A 25,221-nucleotide genomic window follows, 5' to 3' on the forward strand; every position below is an offset into this window, starting at 1 on the left:
GAGCCACAGTTATAACAGGCCCCCTAACTCCTTGAGCAATTAAGTTGGTATCTGCATTGCACAGACAAGACTGGTAAGTTCCTGAGCTGACTGCAGTTTATATACCTTTATTATCATCAAAAACTGTAACAGTCAGTCTTGAACTGAACACAGAGCCTGCATAGATACAGGAACAGAATACTGCAATATGTGCTAAAGCTCTATGTTCATTTTAAGACTGTTGCCTGCTACATTTTATCATCTCTTCTTAAAATAAGGTTGCTCACTAACTGCTTTCCAAGCTTTCGCATATGTACAATTTGCATCTGCTACAAAGTATAAATTTGCAAGCAATTGGAACACAGGCACTTGCACAGCCTGATGGAATCTGTATAGAAGGTAAAGCTGTCACCAGATGGCATTTTTAAGTTTTGTGCAGCCAGATATTCAGATGCAGTGTCTGAATTTTGGATGCTTCATTTTTATACTCCCAAAACACAACATTTGCTCCTAGAAATAACTCCTGTGATATTTTGTGGATAAACCTCTAACAGTTCATTTTGCATGACTACATACCTAAACTGTAGGAGCCCTAAATTAGTACTTGGGCAGAGAGTCTGTAATGGCAGTAAATAAAGTTTTTATGAGTATAATTTTGAGCCAGCCCTAACAGTAGCAAAAATAAGTAGGTTGCATGCTCCTTTCCTACAGGGAAATGTTGCCAAAAATACAAAACTGTCACTTTTCATCTTCAGAATAATGCTAGCTACTGGAAAAAAAAAGATTCACAATGAGCAATTATGTCTTCATCTTTCATGTCATTTTACATCATTTCACTATCAGCCATCCTCAAAAGCTTAGAGGCAACATTCTAGGTCAGTGACTTCTGCAGACAGTTTATTTGCTCTTTGGTAATTAAATTAGATACACTTTAAATACCAGATTCTGAAGCAGACAGGCACTTACTAACACGCAACCAAATGTATCATTGTTACCATGTAAAATTTTCATCATGCGATGTCAACAGTGCCAATCATTAACTATCACTGAGGATTATAAATTTAAGGATTATGATATTAAGAATAACTGGATCAGCAAATCACTGCAGAGAAATATCTTTAAAATGTAGCTAAAAGCCAGACTGAAGGACTGACCTACTTTTCATCACCAAGTTTTATTTATGCATGTATAGAATTTTCTTATGATTATCAAAATAGCTTCTATGAAAAAAGCTCTTAACTGTTAACAAAACTAAATAATGAAATACTGCAGTGGGTGTTCAGCTTTTAATAAGGTTTTAGCTTACATCTCATGCAAATAACCCCTCGTTCTGTCTCAGATAAAACTTTAAACAGCAAAAGAGATATTAATTTTCACTTTATATAGAAATTTTTGCAGATAAATGAACTCTTAAGATAAAACTTAAAACTGGAAATTTAAAAACTCATATCAAACATGGCTCAGAGGCTTCTAGTGTGTAAAAAGTATAAAAGTTTATTATTTAAGCCTTGCATTTGGAAATGAACATTAAAGAAGTCAGAAAAAGATCTGATCAGTCCTACAAAATAGGCTTTTTTTGCAAGAGAATTTCTCATACCTCTTCAAGGGACAACTAGTAAAAAGCCCCAAACAAATAACAACTAGAAAACAACCCAAAAAAATAAAGCAATTTAGAGAGGTACTATACAAAAAAAAAAAACAACAAAACCCACAAAAAAAACAAACACATAAACACATCTGCCCTTAATTTTGTGAGTTTAATGAGTGATTTCAATGGATCAAGGCATGCAAATGATAACGAAGCACCAAAATAATATATGTTCAAGCTGGATTCTGCTAAGTCATGCAAGCAGTTCCATAGCAGAGGCTACTGGGGTTCCACTGTTTTGTGTGCTTTCTTTGGCCTTTTATTTCAAGAGAGACTCTAGCTACAGAGGCAGAATCTACAGTCACAGATTATTAAAATATCCTGCCCACCTAGCTGGGTCTGCAGACCATTTTAAGGACATTGAACCCAGTCCCACAAACTAAAGATGTCACAGTAAAATCATAGCATTGCTATAGTTACTTCTAAAGCACTGAGCTGGAAAATTAGTCTTAATGTTTGCAGGTATTGCTTTGGCTCAGACACATGGAAAATTTGGCTTCAAGAATGAGGAAAACCCAACCCACCATATATATATTTCTGACTATTATAAAACATGAGACAGAACAAGGGGTTTCTGTGTCCCTTCCTGTGCCACGGGTAGAGGTTTGCAGTGGTGTCACACAGCTGCCAGCAGGTGTTGCAACGGGCAGACAAGTAAAGCGCCTATTCACTGAACTCCATCACTCCAGTTAGGTGTTCTTTATGGTAAGGAAAACAGAGAAAACAAAGAGGCTGTTATGCTTTAACTTCAAAGCCTTCCTACCCCCAGGCTTCAGCTCTGTACCTCAGGCAGTGCAGTGCAGCCCAGAAGACAAGCAGCGTGGTCTCAGGTAAAGATATTTTTCTGCTCCAATAATCTACTCTCTGCAGTGCTTACAAAAGAGATTACATTAAAAAAAAGGTTTGATATAGGAACAGTGATAGCAGAAGGTCATTGGACAGTTGATTTGTCATTTGACTGAAAAAAACCAAAGGCTTTTATTCTTAAGCTTTCCAAGTTCACAGGAAGGTTTTTACTGAAAGGTCATAGAGGAATCGTGAGTTTATTCATAAGTGCACAAGACACAATGCATAAGAAGTCAGGAGATCTTGATCATCCAAGTTTACATTTCCTTTTGGAGTTATTCTCCAGTTGCACCAATTTCCCCTTCATGATGGGTAAAGCTTTTATGAGATCCCTGAAGCCTGTGTGCAATATTTATTCTGTTAGTTTAATTAAAGGTATTATGATGTACACAGTTAGTGGATCTGTCCCCAGTGGCACTTCACATCATAAATAACAGATGTGAAATGTATTCCTATCAGGACAAATACTAGTATCAATTCTTCTTATGCTATCTCTTTAACCATTACATCACCTAACAATTCTTATGGATTTTTCTTTTGAGGAAAAAAACACCATTAAGATAGTATTAGCTCTTTATTCTTCCACTGTAGCTAATAGATAACTTTCAATGATATTTTTAGGATCAACATTTTTGGAAGTTACTTCATAAATTCTTGGATGTGCAACTTGGATGATGCTTTCTTACTGCTGAGTACAATAGATATGCTTTCCAACAATTTCTTCAATTTCCCCTACATACTTGCAGTCACAGCTCCCCTTTTCCCAATTTGATTCTAATCTAAGTTAGTGAAGATGCTCATGTTCAAAACCAGGTTCTCAGCGAAGCTGTTGAATAGTCCTGAAATTGGGACAGAGCTTATATACCACTATTCAATAACTTTTCATTTTGAAAACAAGCAAGTAACAACTATCATTAACCCTCCTAATACAAGTCCTGGTATCCCACTGTAATGGAAATTAATTTGACAGTTTGCTCCTTACATATCCATGGTGACTCTCATTCTCCCAGCATTTCAAGAGTTTTAAAAAAGTTGGACAATTTATTCCAATATTAATTCAAGGAATTTAACTTCAGCCAGCAGACAGACAATTCTGTGACTCCTCTTAACCTGTTCCCAATTCTTAAAGATGGAAAAGATTGTTTGGTTGGTTTTTTTTCCCTACCCATCCACTGTCCTCCACAAAGATCTTTCCTTGGAACCACATTTTTCAGGGGAAAAAAAAAATGGGAAGGAAACTAGAAAGTTTTACAGATGATTGACACTGTAACACAGGACACTTGGCAGTAAAAAATTACTTGAGCAGAAGTATACCAGAACTGAAGAAAAACTTGTAGGCAAAAATACATAATCCAGTTTCTCACTACAGACCAATAGTGAAATGAAAGAAATGAAATTTATTATGGTGCAAGCTTGAAGGAAGGCACTACTGTTGGTTTTAGGTAGCCTTGCTTTTGGACAGCACAGATGTGAATGAGTGATTTAGGTATTGTGGGCATCACTGAGACAGCTGGATGACAGAAAGGATTAAGTCAGGAGGGAACAGCAGGAGGAGGCACATGATCAGGATAAAGGAAGTGTGGCACTGGCAAATAAAAGAGCACTTCACAGACAGATTCTAAGGAGGAGAAGTTTGGAAAGGCTGTGTGAAATGAAATCTTTAAAAAGCCATGAGAGAACATAGAAGCATCAGATGGTATCTCTCAGTATAGATCAAAATATAATTCAGAGACATTTCGCAGGTATGGTGAAAACAAGTCAACACATGTATCAGGAAAAGGAGCACAAGAGACATGCAACAAAAAGTATGCAGCTGTTGCACCCTTCTTGTTCACCTCTATATTTGACAGCATTCCTCTGCACTCATTAATTGCTTTGATTGTTTAAAAATTATGACATATTGGCAGCCATCTGGGTTTACCTCTGAATGGTTAGTTCTAAAAAAACAGATATCTACCTTCTTGAGACCACCTCATTTTCTAAGTTAACAATCTGGCTGAGCTGCCTTGTTGTGACTCTACAAGTCAGACACTGGAATGGAGTCCACTGCAAAGGTAAATTTATACTGGAATACAGACTGGTAATATCTAGCATGCTAGCGACATTATTCCCATATAGATAATGAGGTCTGACCCCTGCTCCCAGCATAAGATATAGTTTGGTAACATAGCACACAGAACCTTTGACAGCTCACTTTCAAAATAATCTTTCCTATTTCCAGTAACACAATAGGAATAGAGAGTTAGAAGGATCAAAAATATGATTAAAGTTTACTTGTATAACTACCAGGTTTTCCTCTTTGTCAACAGTTTTCAGATTGAAGATTTTAGCTGTTTTTCAGGAAAATAATGTCTCAGAAATTAATTATGAATTCTGGCAAATAAACATTAGCCCTTTTGTAGCCTGGCCAAGGATAAAATCCTTAAACATTTCATTACTCTATTAACTGAAATATTTTGTTTCTGGGTACATTTTTTTGAACATCTTATTCTTGCCAGTGTGTTCAGACAGCTATGCCCAGGCACAGCTGCTGATTCAATGTCTCCCAGTGGAGCGTGTGCACTGCCACATCAAAACAAGTCATCAACATTTTTCTTTCCCAATTTGATTAATCAAGATTTTCTCATTCAAGAAATAACTAACTTTTTGGACTGTATCTGTAGTAATCAATGTTCACAAGTTAGACTTCTCTTATATCAAATCTTTGTGATCTTTTCATATATGCACAAGAGGATTGGCCCCATCCAGATAGCATACTATGTGAAACCCACTGGCTTAAGACAAGCTGCAGCAGTACCTGGCTAAATTCTTTCGTCCTCTTGAAATAATATTTTCAAGTTGTTCTGTCCTAGGATATTAGAAGCAAGACTGCTGATGCTTTCAACTACAAAACTTAGCAAGAACATAGAAACATGCAAACAATGGAGGCATTTGTGATATTCTTGCAAGTGACAAAAACTGTTTACCAGGAGTTAATTCTTTTCATCTCATTTTCCTTTTCTGTGAGCCAACTTTTTTTTCCCCCCAGACTGCTAAGAGTTCATAAAAAAGTCTTCTGGCTTCCAGCAAACTTATGTTCTACTTTCATCTAGAAAGGCATAAATGTGTTGAGCCAAAACCACGGTATTCACTGCTGTTTGAAACAATCTGTGTAGCTCTTTCACACCCTGATTTGCAGAGTCTCCTACAAAATCCTGTACAGTAACAGCAGCACTAACTTTTCTAACTGTCTATACACATCTTCCAGGTAAACAGAATAATATATAGCATCAGTCTGTGGAGTCCTTTATGACTGGGATAAAAATAGTTCCAACTAGCACATGTGTATATTGCCTTTATCATCTATCCAAGCGAGATGCCAAAATTAGAATTACAATCGGTTTTCTACTGATCTGAAAGATTTAACATCTCTTTTCTTATCAAAAATTCTATTTGAAATAAAAAATTAATGCTTCCAAACCTAGTATTACTGTACACAATGTAGAGAAGGAATTAATTTGGTATCTCAATAAATTTTTAAAAAGAATGTTGAGCCAAAAAAAAACTCAATTCCCACCAATAAGACATTGGGGAAAACTAAAATAAGGTTGTATGACAGGTTCACTTTTTGTATCTTTTGATATGAACAGATTCACATTCAATACAACTCAAGATTAGAAATGATTTTTCTTTCAGATCACAGTCTTTAGGAACATATAACAGCAGTTAAACAGGCCTTTAGTATAACAATTGGACTTCCTGCCTCTCTCCTCACCAATAAATTGATAAATTAACCATAAGACACATTTGCTCAGAAGAACAAGCATTTTGTGGTATCTAATCTAACTCATGATCAATGTGAATCAAAACAGACAGGGAAAATCAGAACTCAGTAAATTGAGTATTTTCAAGCAAAAACACTGAGCATATTTCATCTAAAAGAATAAAGGTTAAACAAATACAAGTCCTATGTTAAAACAATTTCAAACCCTATATTTGGGTTCACCTAAAATACTGATCCGAAAGCTAACCCCCACATTCTCCCATCTGGTTTGGTTTGTCCTGAAACCATTCCCCTTTCCCTTTCAAAATGCATTAATTCAGTCACTGAACTGAAAAAGTCCAGCTTTATTTAGCATCTGTGCATAGATGCACGTATAACTGGAAGATTGCAAAGCCTTTTGCTAAGTACTACTTAATTATACTGCAAGGAACATCTTTATATTTGTTAAAATTTTACTAGATGTTGTCTGGGATCATTCACCAAACTGGTGACAAGATCTGGGCTGATTTTCTCTGGACATCACTAAAGAAATTTTGGTAGTGGAAAAATTGTCACTTCAGAGAACCTGCTGCACAATATATCCAAAGTTAAGTCACTTGCTCCATTTACACTACTTCCACACTAGCAGGCTTTACTGGAGTGAAGGAAGGAATTCTTGTTGCCACCATAACAGTTCTAAACCCTCAAACCTTTTTCACCCAAGCAGAGACGCACTACCCCCAAAAGCGCAAGAGCCAACATCCACATTTAAAGGCAGAACTATTCTTAGACAAATTAAGTACTGTATGGCAAAAGCTGGTTCATTTCATCTAAAGGCTATGACTGAGGAAAGGGAAGTAGATGTATTTCATAAACATTTTGTACAAGAGCACAAACAGGAGGAAAAAAAAGTTTGTGTCAATGCAGATTTCCTGCACCATTTCAACTTTGCCTTATACTGAGGTATTATGAGAATCTGTGCATTTTTGGTGTACACTTGAAAATAGCATATACTCAAAATGGAGTCCTAGAAAAATGTGCAGGAAAGGCAATGAAAACCAAAATGTAAAGATATAATGATAAATTATGTCACTCAATGACCCCCCACCCATTACCACTCTTTCTCTTCCAAAAATAACCAGGCATATTGAGAAGCAAATCTTTCCTTCCTGTATGCATAATCTTTATTCAAAGCCTGAGGAGCCTGTTCAAACTACACAGCACCTGTTAATTGTTCTGTGGATCTTTGAAGTTGAAGGGAGGTGGCATGGCACAAGGTGGTATAGAGAAGCATTTTTATTCACTTGCAGCTTGTTCAAAATTTGGTTTCTATGTTTGCTAGTTTTAAGAAGCTATAAAAAGTAGTGTCCCTGTGAGTGAGCTAAGCTTGTATCATTCACAGGAAGCAGCATGGAAACATGCCTTAAAGCTATTTGTGGGCAATCAGGGTTCTGCTGTGTTAGAGAAAGAATGAAAGCAAATGGTGTGATAATGAAAGATGGCAAATTGAGAAATATTTTACAGGGTAATTGTAACTACTAAGGTGGTCTGTGAGACAAAACTTGTTGTTAGCTTGTTCAGTTACTTTTGGGGCTGGGATTTGTAATGTTTCAGAAGTAAAAAGTGAATACGTGACTATCTTAGTCACCGTTGAAAAATATAATAATACAGAAAGCAAATTTATGTAAACACAATCCATAATTTTAGTTCCAAGCATCCAGTCTTTGGGGTTTCTTTTCCACCCAGATAATTGTTCAGATACTCAAAAACTGGCAAGATGACCTACGTGCTTTCCATTATAAAAGCAAAAATACCCTATTCTGTCTCATTGCAGATCTGTTACCCTTACTCTAAAAATGGAAACCAAAATGGGATCAGTAATACTTTTTTTCATCACTGCTTCTGGAAAACATCTTTTTTTTTTCTGATGTGTAACATCCAATTCAATATTCCATCTGAATGCTTTTGATGTAAAAATTCCAAAATGATTGTGCATATGAACACAGAACAGCTAAATCTGCACAGCAGAAGACAGAAGAGAGCAGCACGAACTGGCATCAGAAACCTGGAGTGGAATTTACATCTTGATTAATGTAACATGTAGTTCACTGGGGGGTCTGTTTGGGCTTATTTTGGTGGTGTTCTTGTTAGGTGTTTCTTTTAGGGGGCTCTTTTTTTTTCTTTAGTCTTAAATTATCACTGAACACGGCTTCAAAAGAAAATAAATAAACCAAAAGCAGTTGTAATTCCTTAGTGCATCCTGAAAATAACATGTTCAAAAATTAATAGAAGTCAGACACTAGAACACTGCCCAGAGCTTGGGTTGCAATGCAAAATTTATCATGCATACTTGTTGCATATTACCTCATTACAGTAGCTGTAAACTTTACTTAAAGCTGTAAACTTGCTCTCCAAACTTACCCAAATAAGATTTTTAATCTTAGAACACTGATGTTATTCATCGCTGAGATTTAGGAGATGCCCTGGGTATAAGTGAGTGTGACTATACTGGTTTCAGCTGAGAGATTGCCCTTAGTGACTAAGCAAGCCAGCACCTAAACACTGTAGGCATTCAGGGACCTTAAGGACATGAGTTTGCAGTTTAGGCCACCTTCTTCAACTTACAAGAAAAAAAAGCCTTTCTAAGGAACCACAGCAAGTGGTGACTTTATGAAAGCAGTAACTGAAAGAACCTGGTACAGGATGCTGTTAACTGGCTTCCTTTTGCTGCATCTGTCACAGCCCATACACAAAACAGAAAAGGGTTGTGCAGATCCACTGCTGGAAGATGTCCTTTTCAGTCCATCAGTAATAGCACCAGTACTTTAACACATTTGGGGCTTGCTAGCCATTCAGTCAGCTCACAAACCACAAGAGGTGATAAAGCTGGCAGCTTGTGTTCTAAAGTCTAAAAGCTTTTTAACAAGAAGCCACACAACCATATAACACGGATATTATTACAAAGTCTAAACTCGTAACAGACACATTGAAGCAAGAGCACATCAAATTCAGAAAGTTAATTTTGGAAACAGAATTTGTGCTGTACACTTAAGCCTATATTTTAACATGTCATTGGAGGAAGAAAGATATTCCTGAATAGCTTTCCCCTAGAGAAACGGTTGAAAAATGCACACCATAAGAAAAGTTGCATAGAGAAAACACAGGAAAGTTTCAGTGTTTAGCTACAGCAATTTTAATGCTGCTCAAGATTCAGGAAAAACTTTAATTTTTAAGTTGAATTAATCATGTTAAGTTCAACAGAGTATGAAAATTAAGGTCTGAAGTCTCAAAATCATAGCTAATGCTACATAAGGCTTCCTCTTGAAGAATAAATTACTACTCTTTGATAAGTCTAAGAATTTCCCAGCCACTGAAATTGACCCTATTAAAACACACATATAATATTGATCATTCAGCTTTCAAGTATTATCTAAATACATGGTGCATTGAAGTAGTTGAGTGGGGAGCCAGCTCTTTATTGAATTGCCCACCAGAGTTCAAATGGGTATAATTTAAAGTGAATCAAATAATGAATTAGTTTAAGTCAAAGTACCGCAGATTATTATCAAAGCCAGATTTTAGATAATGCAATATTCCAATAAACCTTTATTCAAGAGCTTAAAAGTTCCTTGTCACTCATCAGGCATGCAGGGTTAGGTGCTAATTAAGAAAGCCCCCACACAACAAGAGTTGTTGCAACTTAAAAAACAAAAAAGGTCTCTAAAAAGAAAAAAAATCTCACTTGGTGTCTTTAAGCTGCTGTTAAAGACAGGGTCCCATTTCTAAATCTGTATCTCAACAGCCCTGAAAAACAGGAATTGGTACTTCGTATCATATACTAGAAACTTCACCCCTTAAAGCAATCTTTCACACGTTGTTCATTATATTTATAGATAATCATAGAAGCAATCAGCTCCCACAGGGGTGCCCTGCTGTCTGTCTAGAACTACTCTTCTATTGTAAAATTTTCTGACAGTGCTTTTGTCCATTAATAAACAAAACAGTCAAGCTTGCCTCTTTTCAACAGTTTGATCTGAGAATATCCAAGATGTACACAAACCCATATATCTTTATGAACAAATATTTGGAACAGAAACAAACTGCATTGAAGATCTGATTTTCAAGCTACAAATAAGAAATTAACTTTTTGATGGCCTTTATTTATATCCATAGTACAAAGTACACCATTAATAAACAAACATACACCTTAAATTCCCAGAGTCAGCTTTATGCCAAAGCTGTCTTTATGAATATATCTCCCTCAAAAGTCACTTTTGCTTAATGAAAAGAGCTGTGCTACATCTGCACCTATATTACCAGAATGCTCATATATAAATTAAGGGCTACTGCAAATGCGTATTCACAAGGATGCACATATTCACAAGGAGGCCTTGTGATAAAATGTTTAATCAGTTTGGCCATCTCTCCTATGAGGGCATAGCTGTGGATCTCTTCATTTCTCTTGAGCTAGCTCACCCATGTTCTAAATCCAGTATCTGCTTTAAATTGTTTTGACTCTAACCCACTAGGGATTAAGAAAGCTCTTAGGAAGATGCTTTTCAAGTTTTAACCACTGGGGCTCTTACTATTGCACCAGGAACATGGTGGCATGTTAAATGATCACAAGGTCAGAAACAGACACATTCCCATTTGAGTCAGAAGCTGGGACCAACTACAGGAAAAATTGATAGGCCAAGTCTCCGGATTCATGCAGGGCAGACATTGAATGCAGCTTTCCACTTCTTGCAGATGCATTTAGGAGAGGCACCACCTGTTTCCCCAGATGTTTACATGATCCTTTAGAAGACAAATAATCAACCAGCTAATCAACCCTGATTGTGTTATGAGAATTTTACAATTAATGGCTACTCTACATGGAAAACAACCCCCAGACTTATTGCATTTTATCTATGCACAGTAATCCCATGAATTTGTAAAAATTACCATTGCATCTATGCTTAAAAGAAATTATAATGACGAGATTCCAAACCGAAGTAAAACTGTTGAAGCTGTGCTTTATATAAATTATTGGGCAGCTTAGCTTTCCTTCCAAAGGGGTTTCTTAATACCAAGAAAGGCAGTGCTCTGCTCACTTTACAGAGACAACAGTTACATATTATACACCATTATAGTCATGCAGTCTGAATTGAGTAATATCATTCAGGTGTCTTTGCTATTAAAGGCAAGCTCATATGTAGCCTGATATAGCCTATGGTCTGATCTAATGAAGTAAAAACTGTGACACTTTGGTAAAATAAGCAGAATTACCTTATAAGATACCAAAGATATCGAAAAAAAAAAAAACACCAAAACCCAAAACAGCTCAGCTAAACAAATCTTTAATGCTTATACTTAGGTTTAGTACAAGTACTACCATGAAGATGTCACTTAGGCCCCAGTTTGAGACTATTCTGTAGTTTAAGAATCTATACAAGTATTTCCACCCTGTATAATAAAGTAGACAACCTAGATATATGAAGAGCCAGATGACATATGGGTACTTGCAGTGCATACATATTTGCTAATCATACAAACTGATCTATAACTATTGCTTTCCTTTATGGCAAACAACAATACGAAATAATTAATTGGTATTTGATTTAGGCTATTTTTGTATGGGTTGATAATTGCTTCAAAATCCTGGCTAATTTTTTGACCATTCTTTATTATAAGAGATTGGAACACTGAGATAAACTGAATGCATGCCAATCTGTCCACACAGATTTTTGTAGTTTATGTTCATTTCCAGTTTCTAGATGAAGGGAAGCTTACAATGGTTACCAAAGAAGCATAGCCTTTACTGCCCAAGAGCAAGCTTTCACAAATATAGGAATACTCAAGTTATATATCTGATTTTTTTAATCCTCATTTCCTCTTTTTTCAGAGCCCTTTCCTGTCCCTCTTTAGAGGCTGAGTTATATTTTTTCCTTTATTTTCTACTAAAGAGAAAAATTCAATTGGTTTTGCATTTGAATCAGACTTTTAAAGCTATTATTGCCAAACAGGGCTGAACATTGAATAAAACTAGGTTCCCTTGAAGCTCTATGTTAAAAAGACACAGATTGTTTGTCTTGCATAGCATAGGGAATAAGGATTTTCTGCCATGTCCATTTCACAAACAGTCTATTATTTGTTCCTATAGTATACATACAATGTTTGATGACCAAGAGATTAAATTATGGCATTATTTTCACAAATCAAATATTACTGATTATTTCTGTTAACATATTGCTTTTACTTCTCTAATTTTTATAGCAACCATTTTATGACTGAATTCTTCTATAAACAAAAATTGATCTTCCTGAAAAAATAAGTAGATTTTGTCCTGTACACAAAGTGAATGTCACCTTATTTAAGATCTTCATTATTTGCAAGACTAGGTTCTTAAACTTGACTTGTTGTTGACCTTCATCTTGGGGTATAAAAACACCTGACACCACAAAATTGAATTAGCTGTCTCCAGCACACCTCCCCCCCACCTTAATCCAAGCAACTGCCAATAAACAATTTAAGGTGCAGCTGTGATAGGATGTAAATGCAAACTATGCATTTACTTCACATTTCTTCACCCATGCTACAGTGATAAGTGATAAAAACCTAGAAATCTAAGTAGAACTTCTGGTCCTACTGGCAACAAAAAGAAAAGAAAGGGAAAACTTTCTAGTACCAAGACAGACATACTGTGTATGCAATTGGACTGTCAACATTACAAAAGGAAAGCCAAGCCACTGAAGAATTCTCCACTTTAAAAAGCAGAAAAAACAACCAGAAAAACATACCCCTGTGAGACAGCCACTGATACCAAGAGACCCTGCTTCAGCAAAACCTTTCCTTAGTTTCCCTATACATACCATTTAAATGCCCAAGCCTCCTGTCTGCAACACAGCATAGCCACAATGTTCTCAAACTGAAAGAGTGGCTGAATGAAACAAAACCCAGGAACAACAGAGCAGAGGCTACACTTACACAGGGAAATTCCCACAAACACACACAACTGCTGCAAGAGCAACTTTACCACAAACACAAAGCAAGGGCCTTTAAAAATTCAGACTCCAAGTCACCTTGAGGCAAGAAGGAAACGTTTCCTTCCCCTTGCTCCTACCACCCACACCACACTCAAATCCAACAGTAGATCCAGACTGTAAAGGATGGCTATTAACAGAAACAACCTACCTGCATGTACACCAGCACTTCCCAAGCTGCTGCTGGAGCTCTTTCCCCAAGAGCTTGTGTCTGGCTTGAGACTGCCCTATATGGTGCTGAGGGGAAGGTTCTGGGCCCACGGGAGGGTAGGCTCAGGTGTTGCCCTTGATGATGATGAGTAGCACTATCATGGCTGTCAGCAAGTGGGGGTCTGTGCCAGGCCTTTGTTCCTTACTGTGGTTGCAAAAGGGAGATGGCCTGGCCACTTGGGAGGTTGTGGTGGGGAAATACAGAGCATGGAATTAAGCCATTTGCCTGAAGTGCCTAAACATGTGTTGTCTACAGGGACTAGCTGAGCTACCAGGTTCCTAAATGTGCAACCCACTGGGAATGCTCAGGACAGGCTTTGGAAGAAGATGCTTGCTCTGCCAGCCTTTGGGATGTATCTGTGCACATTACCTAACTGGGGACATGTCACCAAAGGGATGGCAGCAGGGCTCTGCCTGGGCAGGCTTGCTTATTCTTCAGAGACTCTGTAAAACAGATACTGGGAATGTTTCTGCCCTTGACTGACCAAGCGTTTGGATTTTTTAAAAAGGCAATTACAAAGCCTAATCCCTTCTGTACTAAATTGTTTAAATGCTCTATCACTGCCTATGCCCCTCCCGCAGCTTTTGCTGGTTTTACCACCCTTCAGCTAGCTGTTGTGTACTGGTCAACTAAGGCAAAGCTAACAAGTAGGCTTTTTCACAAGGGGACTTCAGATAATAAACAGCAAAAGAAGAAATTGCTCAGAAATCTGTGGGTATAGTGAGCTGTTAAAAGTTTTCAGAGCTCTTTTTGATCGATACAGACAAAGAATTCCACCTTCTGAAGTCATGCCCATGCAGCTGGGGTGTTTTGTATGGTGTGATCAATCTTTTAAGTTGCACCAATTCTTAATTAAGTATGTAAAGAGTATGCACTGCCTGGCAGCTCTGTCCTGCTGTGACTTTAAAAAGTACCAATTCACAATTTTGTGAGCACTGCAAAGAATTCAGAATGTTTCTGCTTCTAATAGTCAGCATCTGTCTAGAAAACATATCAATCATATGATCACAAGCAGCTGTTGCATTAGGCTTTTAATCAGCCATGATTTTCAAAAGAGAAAAAGAATGTTGGAAGGGATGTTGGAAAGTTACTGCAGAGAATGCCCTACTTGAGAACTCCAAAATCCAATTTTAGGGAGACAGAACTTTACTAAGCACTGTAAAAACTCTTCATGGATAACATATTATATTACAGACAGTATGTCTATCAGATAGAAATAAAATACTCTGACACAATGTATGCACAAGGATGGTGTAAATGGTGATCTGAGCAGTTATTTTGTCATTAAGTATAAAAGATACATATCACTAGTTTGCACAGATTGAAAAGGATAAAGTTGCTGCCTAATGGTCTATTTTCTCTTTAAGTTTCATAAATCCCATGAATGAAAGGTTATGAAGCCTTATCGGATGTGCAATGTATCCCTTTGCTTAGAAAATAATGTCCAAAAGTGGATAATTTCTCTCCTCTGTAACATTAGTGTAAATCTGCATTAGCTGTGTTGGGTTCAGGAGACATTACAGGGTAGCTCCTGACTAATTTCTAACAGAACATGCCAGTTTGAAAAAATAACATGACTACTCCATGTTATCCATCTGCCATAAAACCACAAGACTGAATAAAAGCTACTTCTAGAATTGCTTTGTTTTTTAAAAAGTCACGAACTCCTGACATTCAAGTATTATAAACAGCTTCACAAAGTACTAGAAGGGATATATCATAAAATCCTTTTAAAATACTTTTGAGTCCAGAGCCAAACTGAACACGATTTTAAACTTTTCGTAACAAATATTGCATATAATGAGTCAACAGGTAAAATATACATCCTTGATACCTGCCATAATGTTTGCCATCAAAAGTTTTACCTTTCCTCCTCAACCCTTACTTAAAACTCAGAGAGAACTTCCAGGTGAAAAAAAAAAAAAAAAAAAAATATTACAGAAAGTAAAAACAAACAAAAAATCAAAGATGAAACAAATGAATTTTTATTAGAAAGATACCTAAAAGTTAAGAAAGTTGACAAAAATTCTTGAAAGTTGACAAAAATTCTTGAAAATCATGCTTAATTCCTGCTTCTGTTCTTCAAAGCATCCCCAGTGAAATAAAATCACAATATTCTCAGGCATTGATCAATCACATTCCGGAAATAAAATCCTATCATCTCTTTGGTTCCACTACAGTAAGAAAGTGATCTACGAATGAAAAATAATGAAGCACTCAGAAAAATAATAGGAGAGTGTGTGTGTATTTTCCAGGTGCAATTAGCATTATTGTAAAGTATATAAAAAGAAAAGCAAATACAGGAAGATGGGAATTGCTGTATCAAAACTAGATCTTAAATCCACTGTTACAGACAAAAGCTTAACAGTGTAAGCAAAAAAAAAAATCTGCACTAGGAAAGTACGAGATGATCTTTCTACTCTCTTAAATCCCAGTTCTTTTTCTTAAATCAAATCACTTGACTTAAACTCCATCATGTCTGGAAGTCATTTATGTTTTCCCTGCTAACAGGCATTACTTTGCACATGTATCCCAACTGACCTCCACTTTTACTCACAGTTCCCTGTTCCTCCTGACACTAAAGTCTCCATATTCAGCAACAAATTAAGAATGCTTTTTTAGCTGTTAGTACTCACTAATAGTCTTCTTGGAAATTTGTTACACCTGGGTTGCCAACACTATGAAACACATGTCTCTGACAACCTCTTAATTTAGGTGTGCTCCCAAGAAAAGCATGTTCCAACAGCTCCACAGCTCCTGCCTGCCCATATTAACGATATGAATCAGCACTTCTGTTAACATGTCTCCCCATTAGTGTTGCTTCTCATAAAAGTGTTTGGATTTTTCTTCTTTTTTAACATAGAATGTGTGCAGCTCATTTTTTTGCACAGAAAACACATTATCAGCTTTCTGAGCTACCTAAAATCTTGCCCTGGATTTCTCTAGAGATTGCTGGCTGAGATGTTCAGTCTTGGAGTTTTATTCCATTAACTGCATTGAAACAGACATGTAAATTTAATGGGTAGCTCTGAAAGTCATAATTACTATTCTGTACTCACTCTGTCAAACTGGTGCAGCATCTCATACTCATGGTACATTCTAGAACAGCAGCAGCGCAGCATGTATAGCTATACAGAATTCTTACCTATGAAACACAGACTATGTTGTAGGGTCAAGATCAAACTGTACAATGTGAAAGATATGGGCAGGGATTAGCTTACCTGTGCAACATCTCTTCACTGATCCCATCAGTTATAGGTATGTGTATATAGAACAAATCCGCTTATTCACATTTACATCCTGCTTCTTCAATTCCCATAAAGCAAGGCCACTTAGCACTTTCTTTTTCTAAAATGTTTGTTCCCCATTACTGGAGGTAACTTCACAGTCTTTCAATGTCTTTTTTTATCTCTCAATAACTTCACACAATTTCAAAGTATTATGTTCCTCACTTTCCAGTAGTGTGTGTGTCTTTTTCTCTGGAGTGTCTTGCCCACAGTCACAGAAGAGGAAGGAGTTAAGCCTGCATCAGTGTTCCCTGGTGGGTATACATCTCCCCAGGTTAGTCTTCTTTCCTCGAAGCTGGGATTACAGTGCCTGGCAGTAACAGCTCTGATCCAACAGAACCCCATTAGGTGGAAGTCTCACATTACCTGGAAAGTCTTAACATCAGATTATGTTCCCAAATTCCTTTTTCCTGGAAGCTAATGCATGTGTTTATACTCTTAGCTATTGCTTAGCTTTTTAGACTTCAGAAATAAAATAGACATACTGTTTGTGAAACATTTTTTAAAGGATTCTACTAATGTAATATATAATTATTACAGATTAGTGAGTGTACAGATCAATCCTAGGGAGCTTCACTTTGATACCTCAATACACATCTACATGTTTCTATCTTCTTTTCCATTCTTAATATTTGTACATGCATATGAGACAAGTTACTTTATTTTACAACTTCACCTTTTTTGATGAATTCATAAAGGCTTTTCAAGCAAGCATACTCAGAATTCCCTTGAAGCTGTATCAAAGAGGAAAAACATAGGAGCAAAACTATTTGTTTCAGGTATGGCCTTGTGCACGTTTTTTTGAGACAACTGATCTAATAAACAGTATGATTTAATAATTTAATAATCAGCATAATTTTAGCACTGACAACACTTCTGTATTGCTCCAAATAAACTCAGCCAGGTACTGGGCTCTGAAGGTGCTCTGTCTTTGCAGTGTGCCCAGGCAAAGCTGTCCTGCCTTTCAGGCAGGCTAATTAATTCTAAAGAGACTGCTGGAATAACATTGCTACGCTGCATCTGATTCATAGCTCCAAGATCACTGATTCAGTATTAGCTGAGGAGCTCCTTAGCTGCCACTCAGATACTGCATTTCAGTGAACATTCATTGTGCACATACTCTCAGTAACATTCAAGCTTTTGACAGTTTTGCCCTAGTTATATGGGAGATAAAAAGAAACTGCAAACCAATGTGTCAGTCGTCACTTCCAGTTTCCTTTGAAGGAGTTAATTTCAGGTACAGCCAGGAGGCCATGAAGGATCTGGCACCGAATACCATGTTCTCCTCATCCAAGGCAAAAAAAGATTATATAAGATTCCCCTTTATTTTTGCAGAAAAAACAATGTCTATTTGCTTTTGTAATATGTTCTTATTTTATTTTTTGTCTGTTTGGGGGTAGAAGTTGCTGAAATTTAGTTCTCATAAAAATGAGAGATTAATCCTGGCCACAGTAAGGTTTGGTGCAAGTGGACCCTGTGTAAAGTCCCACACATGTCTCTGTCAATGCATCTCAGTCAGGGGAGGCAGTGAAACATGGCTGCTGTCCCAGTACTGGATCTCTTCTGATGGGGATAATGCCAGATCTGCTGAAAAACTCAGTGGTTTTCTTGATTACAAATAGGTTTCAAGCCCACCAGAATGTCGCATTTAATTACACTTCCCTGTTCCTTAACTATGACACTGTAACAAGTACTTGTGTGTCCTCCAACTATGCTCATGTAATTGGCCCTATCCAAAAATAAACCATGAAGTAACAGAAGCTGTATCTGTGAGGATGGTTTGTGGATTTTTTTTATGACATGCCAAATTTTAATCTAGTGGACTGAACAGAAGCCACTAGTTGTGTTGGGGGAGAGGAGCATCATTCCATCCCAACACACCCAGTCAGTTGCCAACACCTGTAATAAATACTCTGAGCAATGCAGTAATATTCTAGACGCTCCAGCCAATGAGCCAGCTTCATTTGGAGCTCGAATCAGATGCCTCTATATAAATGTCCATAGCATGGGGAATAAACAAGAGGAATTAGAGATGTGGGCACATCTACGGGGCTATGATATAATAGGCATCACCAAAACATGGTGGGATGGCTCCTTTGACTGGAGTGGTGGAATGGAAGGTTACAGGCTTTTTAGAAAAGACAGGCCTGGTAGGAGGGGAGAGGGAGTTGCCCTTTATGTTAGGGATAGGCTGGAGAGTATGGAACTCTGTCTGGGGACAGGTGATCAGTTAACAGAAAGTTTGTGGGTCAGGGGTAAGGGGAAATCGGTGATGGGAGACATTACTGTGGGGATATGTTACAGACCGCCTGATCAAGAGGAACCTGTGGGTGAAGAGCTATATAGACAAATAGGAAAAGCCTCACGCTCACAAGCCCTTGTTCTCATGGGGGACTTCAACCACCCTGACATCTGTTGGAGCGATGGTACAGCCCAGCACAAGCAATCCAGGAGGTTTCTCAACTGTGTGGAAGACAACTTCCTTCTGCAAGCAACAAAGGAGCTGACGAGGAGAGGTGCCCTGCTTGACCTCGTGCTCACCAAGAGGGAAGGGCTCATTGGAAATGTGACTCTCCAGGGAAGTCTTGGATGTAGTGATCACGAGATGGTCGAATTTGAGGTCCTCAAGACAGTGAGAAGAGCGTGCAGCAAGCTCACTGCCCTGGACTTCAAGAGAGCAGACTTTGGGCTCTTCAGGAAACTGCTTAGCAGGGTTCCATGGGATATAGCCCTAGAGGGCAGGGGGGCCCAAGACTCTTGGTTAACATTCAAGGATCACCTGCTACAAGCTGAGGAGTGTTGCATCCCGACTAGAAGGAAGTGCAGCAAGAGGGCCAGGAGACCTCCTTGGATGGATAAGGAGCTGCTGAGAAAAATTAACAGGAAAAAAGAGGCTTATAAAAGGTGGAAGCAAGGACAGGTGGCCTGGGATGAATACAGGGATGGTGTCAGGGTAGTTAGGGACCAAGTTAGGAAAGCTAAGGCCAAATTGGAGCTAAACTTGGCAAGGGATGTTAAAGATAATAGGAAGGGATTTTATAGGTATGTAGCAGCTAAAAAACAGACTAAGGACAATGTAGGCCCCCTCTGGAAACTTTTGGGAGAACTGACTACACAGGACTTGGAGAAGGCTGAGGTTCTGAATGACTTCTTTGCCTCAGTCTTCACTGGCAAAGGCTCTGACCGCAGCACCCAAGTCTTGGAAGGCAGACACAGGACTGTGAAAATCTAGACCTTGGGCCCACTGTAGGAGAGGATCTGGTTCAAGACCATTTTAAGAACCTGAATGTACATAAGTCCACGGGACCTGATGAAATCCATCCGCGGGTCCTGAAGGAGCTGGTGAATGAAGTTGCAAAGCCACTGGCCATCATATTTGAAAAATCATAGCAGTCAGGTGAAGTTCCCGACGACTGGAAAAAGGGAAATATAACCCCCATTTTCAAGAAGGGGAAAATGGATGAGCTGGGGAATTACAGACCAGTCAGTGTCACCTCTGTGCCTGGCAAAATCTGGGAGCAGATTCTCTTGGAAGGCATGCTAGGGCACATGAAGAACAACAAGGTGCTTGGTGACAGCCAGCATGGCTTTACTAGGGCGAAATCCTGCCTGACCAATTTGGTGGCCTTCTATGACGGGGTTACAAAAGTGATGGACAGGGGTGGAGCAGTTGACGTCATCTACCTGGACTTGTGCAAAGCGTTCGACACTGTCCCACATGACATCCTTGTCTTTAAATTGGAGAGACATCAATTTGATAGGTGGACCACTGGGTGGATAAAGAACTGGCTGGATGGGCGCACTCAAAGAGTTGTGGCCAACCGTTCAATGTCCGGCTGGAGACCAGTAACGAGTGGTGTCCCTCAGGGATTGGTGTTGGGACCGGTCTTGTTTAATATTTTTGTCGCTGACATGGGCAATGGAATTGAGTGAGCCCTCAGCAAGTTTGCCGATGACACCAAGCTGTGTGGTTCTGTTGATACGCTAGAGGGAAGGAATGCCATCCAGAGGGACCTTGACACGCTTGTAAGGTGGGCTGATGCCAACCTCATGAAGTTTAACCATGACAAGTGCAAGGTCCTACACCTGGGTGGGAGCAATCCCAGGCACAGCTACAGGTTGGGCAAAAAGGAAATTCATGGTAGTCCTGCGGAGAAGGACTTGGGGGTGTTAGTCAATGGCAAAATGAACATGAGCCACCAGTGTGCACTCACAGCCCAGAAAGCCAACCATATCCTGGGCTGCACCAAGAGGAGCATGACCAGCAGGTTGAAGGAGGTGATCCTGCCCCTCTACTCTGCTCTCGTGAGACCTCACTTGGAGTATTGTGTGCAGTTCTGGTGTCCTCAACATAAAAAGGACCTGGAACTGTTAGAACAAGTCCAGAGGAAGGCCACGAGGATGATCAGGGGACTGGAGCACCTCCCATATGAAGACAGGCTGAGAAAGTTGGGGCTGTTCAGCCTGGAGAAGAGAAGGCTGCGTGGAGACCTCATAGCAGCCTTCCAGTATCTGAAGGGGGCCTACAGGGATGCTGGTGAGGGACTATTCATTAGGGACTGTAGTGACAGGACAAGGGGTAATGGGTTGAAACTTAAACAGCAGAGGTTTAGACTGGATATAAGGAAGAAATTCTTTCCTGTTAGGGTGGTGAGGTACTGGAATGGGTTTCCCAGGGAGGTAGTGAATGCTCCATCCCTGGCAGTGTTCAAGACCAGGTTGGATGAAGCCTTGGATGACATGATTTAGTGTGAGGTACCCCAGCCCATGGCAGGGGGGTTGGAACTAGATGATCTTGAGGTCCTTTCCAATCCTAACTATTCTATGATTCTATGAAATTCATGTTGCCTCTTGCTTTGATCTTTTACATGCACAAGAAAAAATCCCAAGAAACAACTGGTGCACAAGAAGAGAGCAGTGAAAAAGAAACAGGCATAAGACTCTGAAAAACAGTATAACCAGGTCAACAGGAATTTCCCACTTGCTGTTCAAATTGCATGCCTCTTTGCCAAGGAATCAAGGCTAACCACATATAGTTTCCCCAATACATACTGCTGGCAAGGATCTTATCACTGAACCCTGTTATCAGCAAAGCATATTCTTAGCTTGCCATTGGCTGAGGCCCAATTTACCAGTGGGCTCCAGTTAAAACGTAAAATAGATAGCAGGTAACAGTTTATTATTTGTACTTTTTTTCCCTAAAGAAGCAGAATGTGAAAGTTGATAGAACCCACCGAAAAACATACCCTGCGCTGTTCTCCACTTACAGGGCAGTAGAATCCAAGACTGAATTGTTTCAAGGCACAGAAGAGTGCCAAATGCACATTTTTATGTAGATGACCTCTGTTTTCCCTTTGGTTTGAGGAAGAAAATAAAGAGCTTATTACAGGAGGGAAACTTTCTGCGCACAAGCAGTGTTTGTGAGCGTCAGTATCTCTGGTACTGAAGGGCAGAGAAAAAAAACATTGAATGTAATCTATTCATACTTGCTTCTCTTATTTAGGCCTCAGCTTACTGCACAGCAAAATCATTGGAAATAATCCCACTAATTTCAACTGATACAAGACAGAGTCCTGGCTCAGAAGAATGGTGTGATCATGTTGACATCACTGGACACTTTAAAACAACATTGCAAAAGCGGTTTGTCCATTGGAACTGCTTTTCCCATAATCATAATGTGCTTTGTGGAGAAAAATCCCACACTGGGAAAACTTGGGGATATAACTCAGGGAATTGCTTACACATTATCCTACTGGGTCAAAAATTTTGTTTTTCAAGAGAATATGAAATGCATTGGGCTTAAAAAGTTCTTGGCTTATATAACAGTTGCCAAAGGGCAATCTACTCATTAGCCAAGACAAAAAGTAAAAAGGCTGCTCCAAGGCAGCACAGTTTCTTGAGCTGTGCTTCATAACAGATGCCCTCCAAAGTCTGATTAACGTCATCAAAAATGCTCTTTAATAGAGGACTAAGATGACACACTTACTGTCACAGCATCCCTTCATTGGACAGAAAAAGACATCCTCAGTTTCCAGAGCTCTCCTTTCTAGTGCTGAACTCTGACACACTGGGCTCATCCTTTACCTCAAAGTAATCACAGCAGAAAAATATGCTCTTTTCTTCTTTAATATAACCTTCTGATTTCCTTAGTCCTTGATAAACAATGGATGCTCAGATATTTGTTATAACATGTACTTTGGCCCTGCATAGTTCAGTCCTCTGTGAGGAAGTTGCCTTCCTCTTTTGAGGCTCAGGGGCAGCCTTATGTAATGCGTGCTTCAGTTTTACATGAGAACAAGTAGGGAGCCAGTACCGGGATGCAAAGGGAGTGAATGTGCTCCATTCTATCTTGATTTTATTAATTTGCCATAGAAATTATTAGTGCACACTGTGAATTTTCCCTTAAATGCTGCTATAAAATTATATAATTGGCTTAAAAAAAAATCTTTGTCATTAAAACTAATGCACCCTTTTCCAATTCAGAAGTCCAGCAGAACAGCTGGGCACCTGCATTTATTTGTTGCATACAGCCCACTTCTCTGCCGGGGAGATATACCCAGTTCTAGCTTCTGGGCTGGTTTGCTCATGCTGCCTTTTAACAGCCCTTTATAAGCTATCTCTGCCTGTGAACCACTTCAGAGGAGCCATCAGCACACAGTTGTAGCTGTTCAGAGTAGTTACCATCACAGGGTCATTCGTTTGTGTTTGTGATGTCTCTCAGCCAAGAGCGTCAGGTTGCAGGGGAAAGTACTGGCTGGGATGTCTACTGAAGATCAAGCCCTTGCCAAGGAAACCTGAATAAACCTTATAAAAACATTCTCTTCTTCCTATTTATCTTAGATTTTTGAAGTTAAAACTATTTAATTTATCAGAGTTGATTTACTGAAGTATTTACCTTGGATGCTGTTACACTCGATGGTTTTGAGCAAAGAAATGACTAATTCATAATGACAGTTGGATGAAAAAAAATTGCAGCACCAGGAATTAAACTAAACAAACTCTTGATTTATTTATATTTTTAGCTACAAGCAAAAGCTTGAAGTGAAGTAATATAGTGCTAGATGCAATTTAAAAATATATACAATGCAGAAAGGAATGAAAGCAAGAGAAAATTCCACAAATATAAGGGAAAACATACCCACCTGCTCCATCCTAACACTTTGGAGGAAGAAAGAGAGAAGAGAATGAAACGGCTGTTGAATAGCATTTGTTCAGTGACTCTTGAGCATTTCTTTATAAAACGAGCATACGAGTGTGGGGCCATTTCAGTTCAAGCTGCTTTACTCCTTCTCCAGCAGTGCCTCCTCCTCAAAGCATCCTGTCATGCACCACTGCTGGCTTCATGCCTACTGTTTTGGCTTCATGAAGCTCCTCACTACAAAGAGGAGCCTACAGGAAGGCTATGGAGTACATTCACCAAAGAAGACACTTGCAAGTACACAAAACCTAGTCAATTGGCCATGATATTTTTGAAACCAATCTACATTTATTTTGTCTAATTGCATGTACAGCAAGCAGTTCAATTTGCAGAGTGCTATTGCTCTAACTCTGAATCAGCCTTTTCCCATATGAATAGGACCAAGACCACCATTTTACACAAACCATCAGTTCATAATCACACCTGTTACCTATGCATTAGACTAAAACAGTGGCCCAGGCTTCCAGGTCTTTAAAACTCAAAATAGCTAAGACAAAAAAATTACTGTAACCAAAACTTAAGCACCTATATGGACTGTAGCCTGTCATGAGTTTTGATGTTGTCTGGATACATATATCTGTTGGAACAAGGAACCTTTTCCTCTTTCTTTGGGTGTGGCTGAGAAAAAAGGAGTAACTTGCATCCTAACTCATTTGTTAAAAACAAAAAGAGAGACAGGTCTCTCAGAAAACAATAGCAATTAATACAGCACTTTACATAGCTTTGTCCTGCAATAAGAAACCACAAAATGATATGTAGTGTTTGTTAATACACTTCCCTGCATCAGTACAGAATGACTTCAAGAAGTACTGAATCAGGTAATCAAAATTAGCAAGCTTGCAACTGTGACTCTTACAAAACACTGTCGGAAAGCTGTTTCTACAAGATGGAAATGTTGAGAAGATATCTGGTTTGAGGATATTTCTTTTCTATGTTGTCTATAATGAACTTTTAAAATAAAACCTCAGCTGACCAGATGATAGGGGAATACACTTAGGATGCAGAAGATGCAGATGTAGCTTGCAAAGTAGAAATGGGCCTTGAATGAAACTATGCATGTCCATCCAATCTGTAAGTCAATGGACTCATCTAGCTTGCTTTTCTGTCAGCTTTATACACCTAACTCTAAATTCTGCACATACCACCATAAACTAATATGTCTTATCAATTGTTTCCAGTTTTAGTTTATATATTCAGGTGATGCTCAATGGTTTTCCTATCATCTAAACACGTATGATCTAAAATATTATCAGTCTTCAGAAATAATAAAACCCACTGCTGCACTATG

Source organism: Melopsittacus undulatus, chromosome 6, assembly GCF_012275295.1.
Source record: "Melopsittacus undulatus isolate bMelUnd1 chromosome 6, bMelUnd1.mat.Z, whole genome shotgun sequence".
Taxonomy (NCBI): Eukaryota; Metazoa; Chordata; class Aves; order Psittaciformes; family Psittaculidae; genus Melopsittacus; species Melopsittacus undulatus.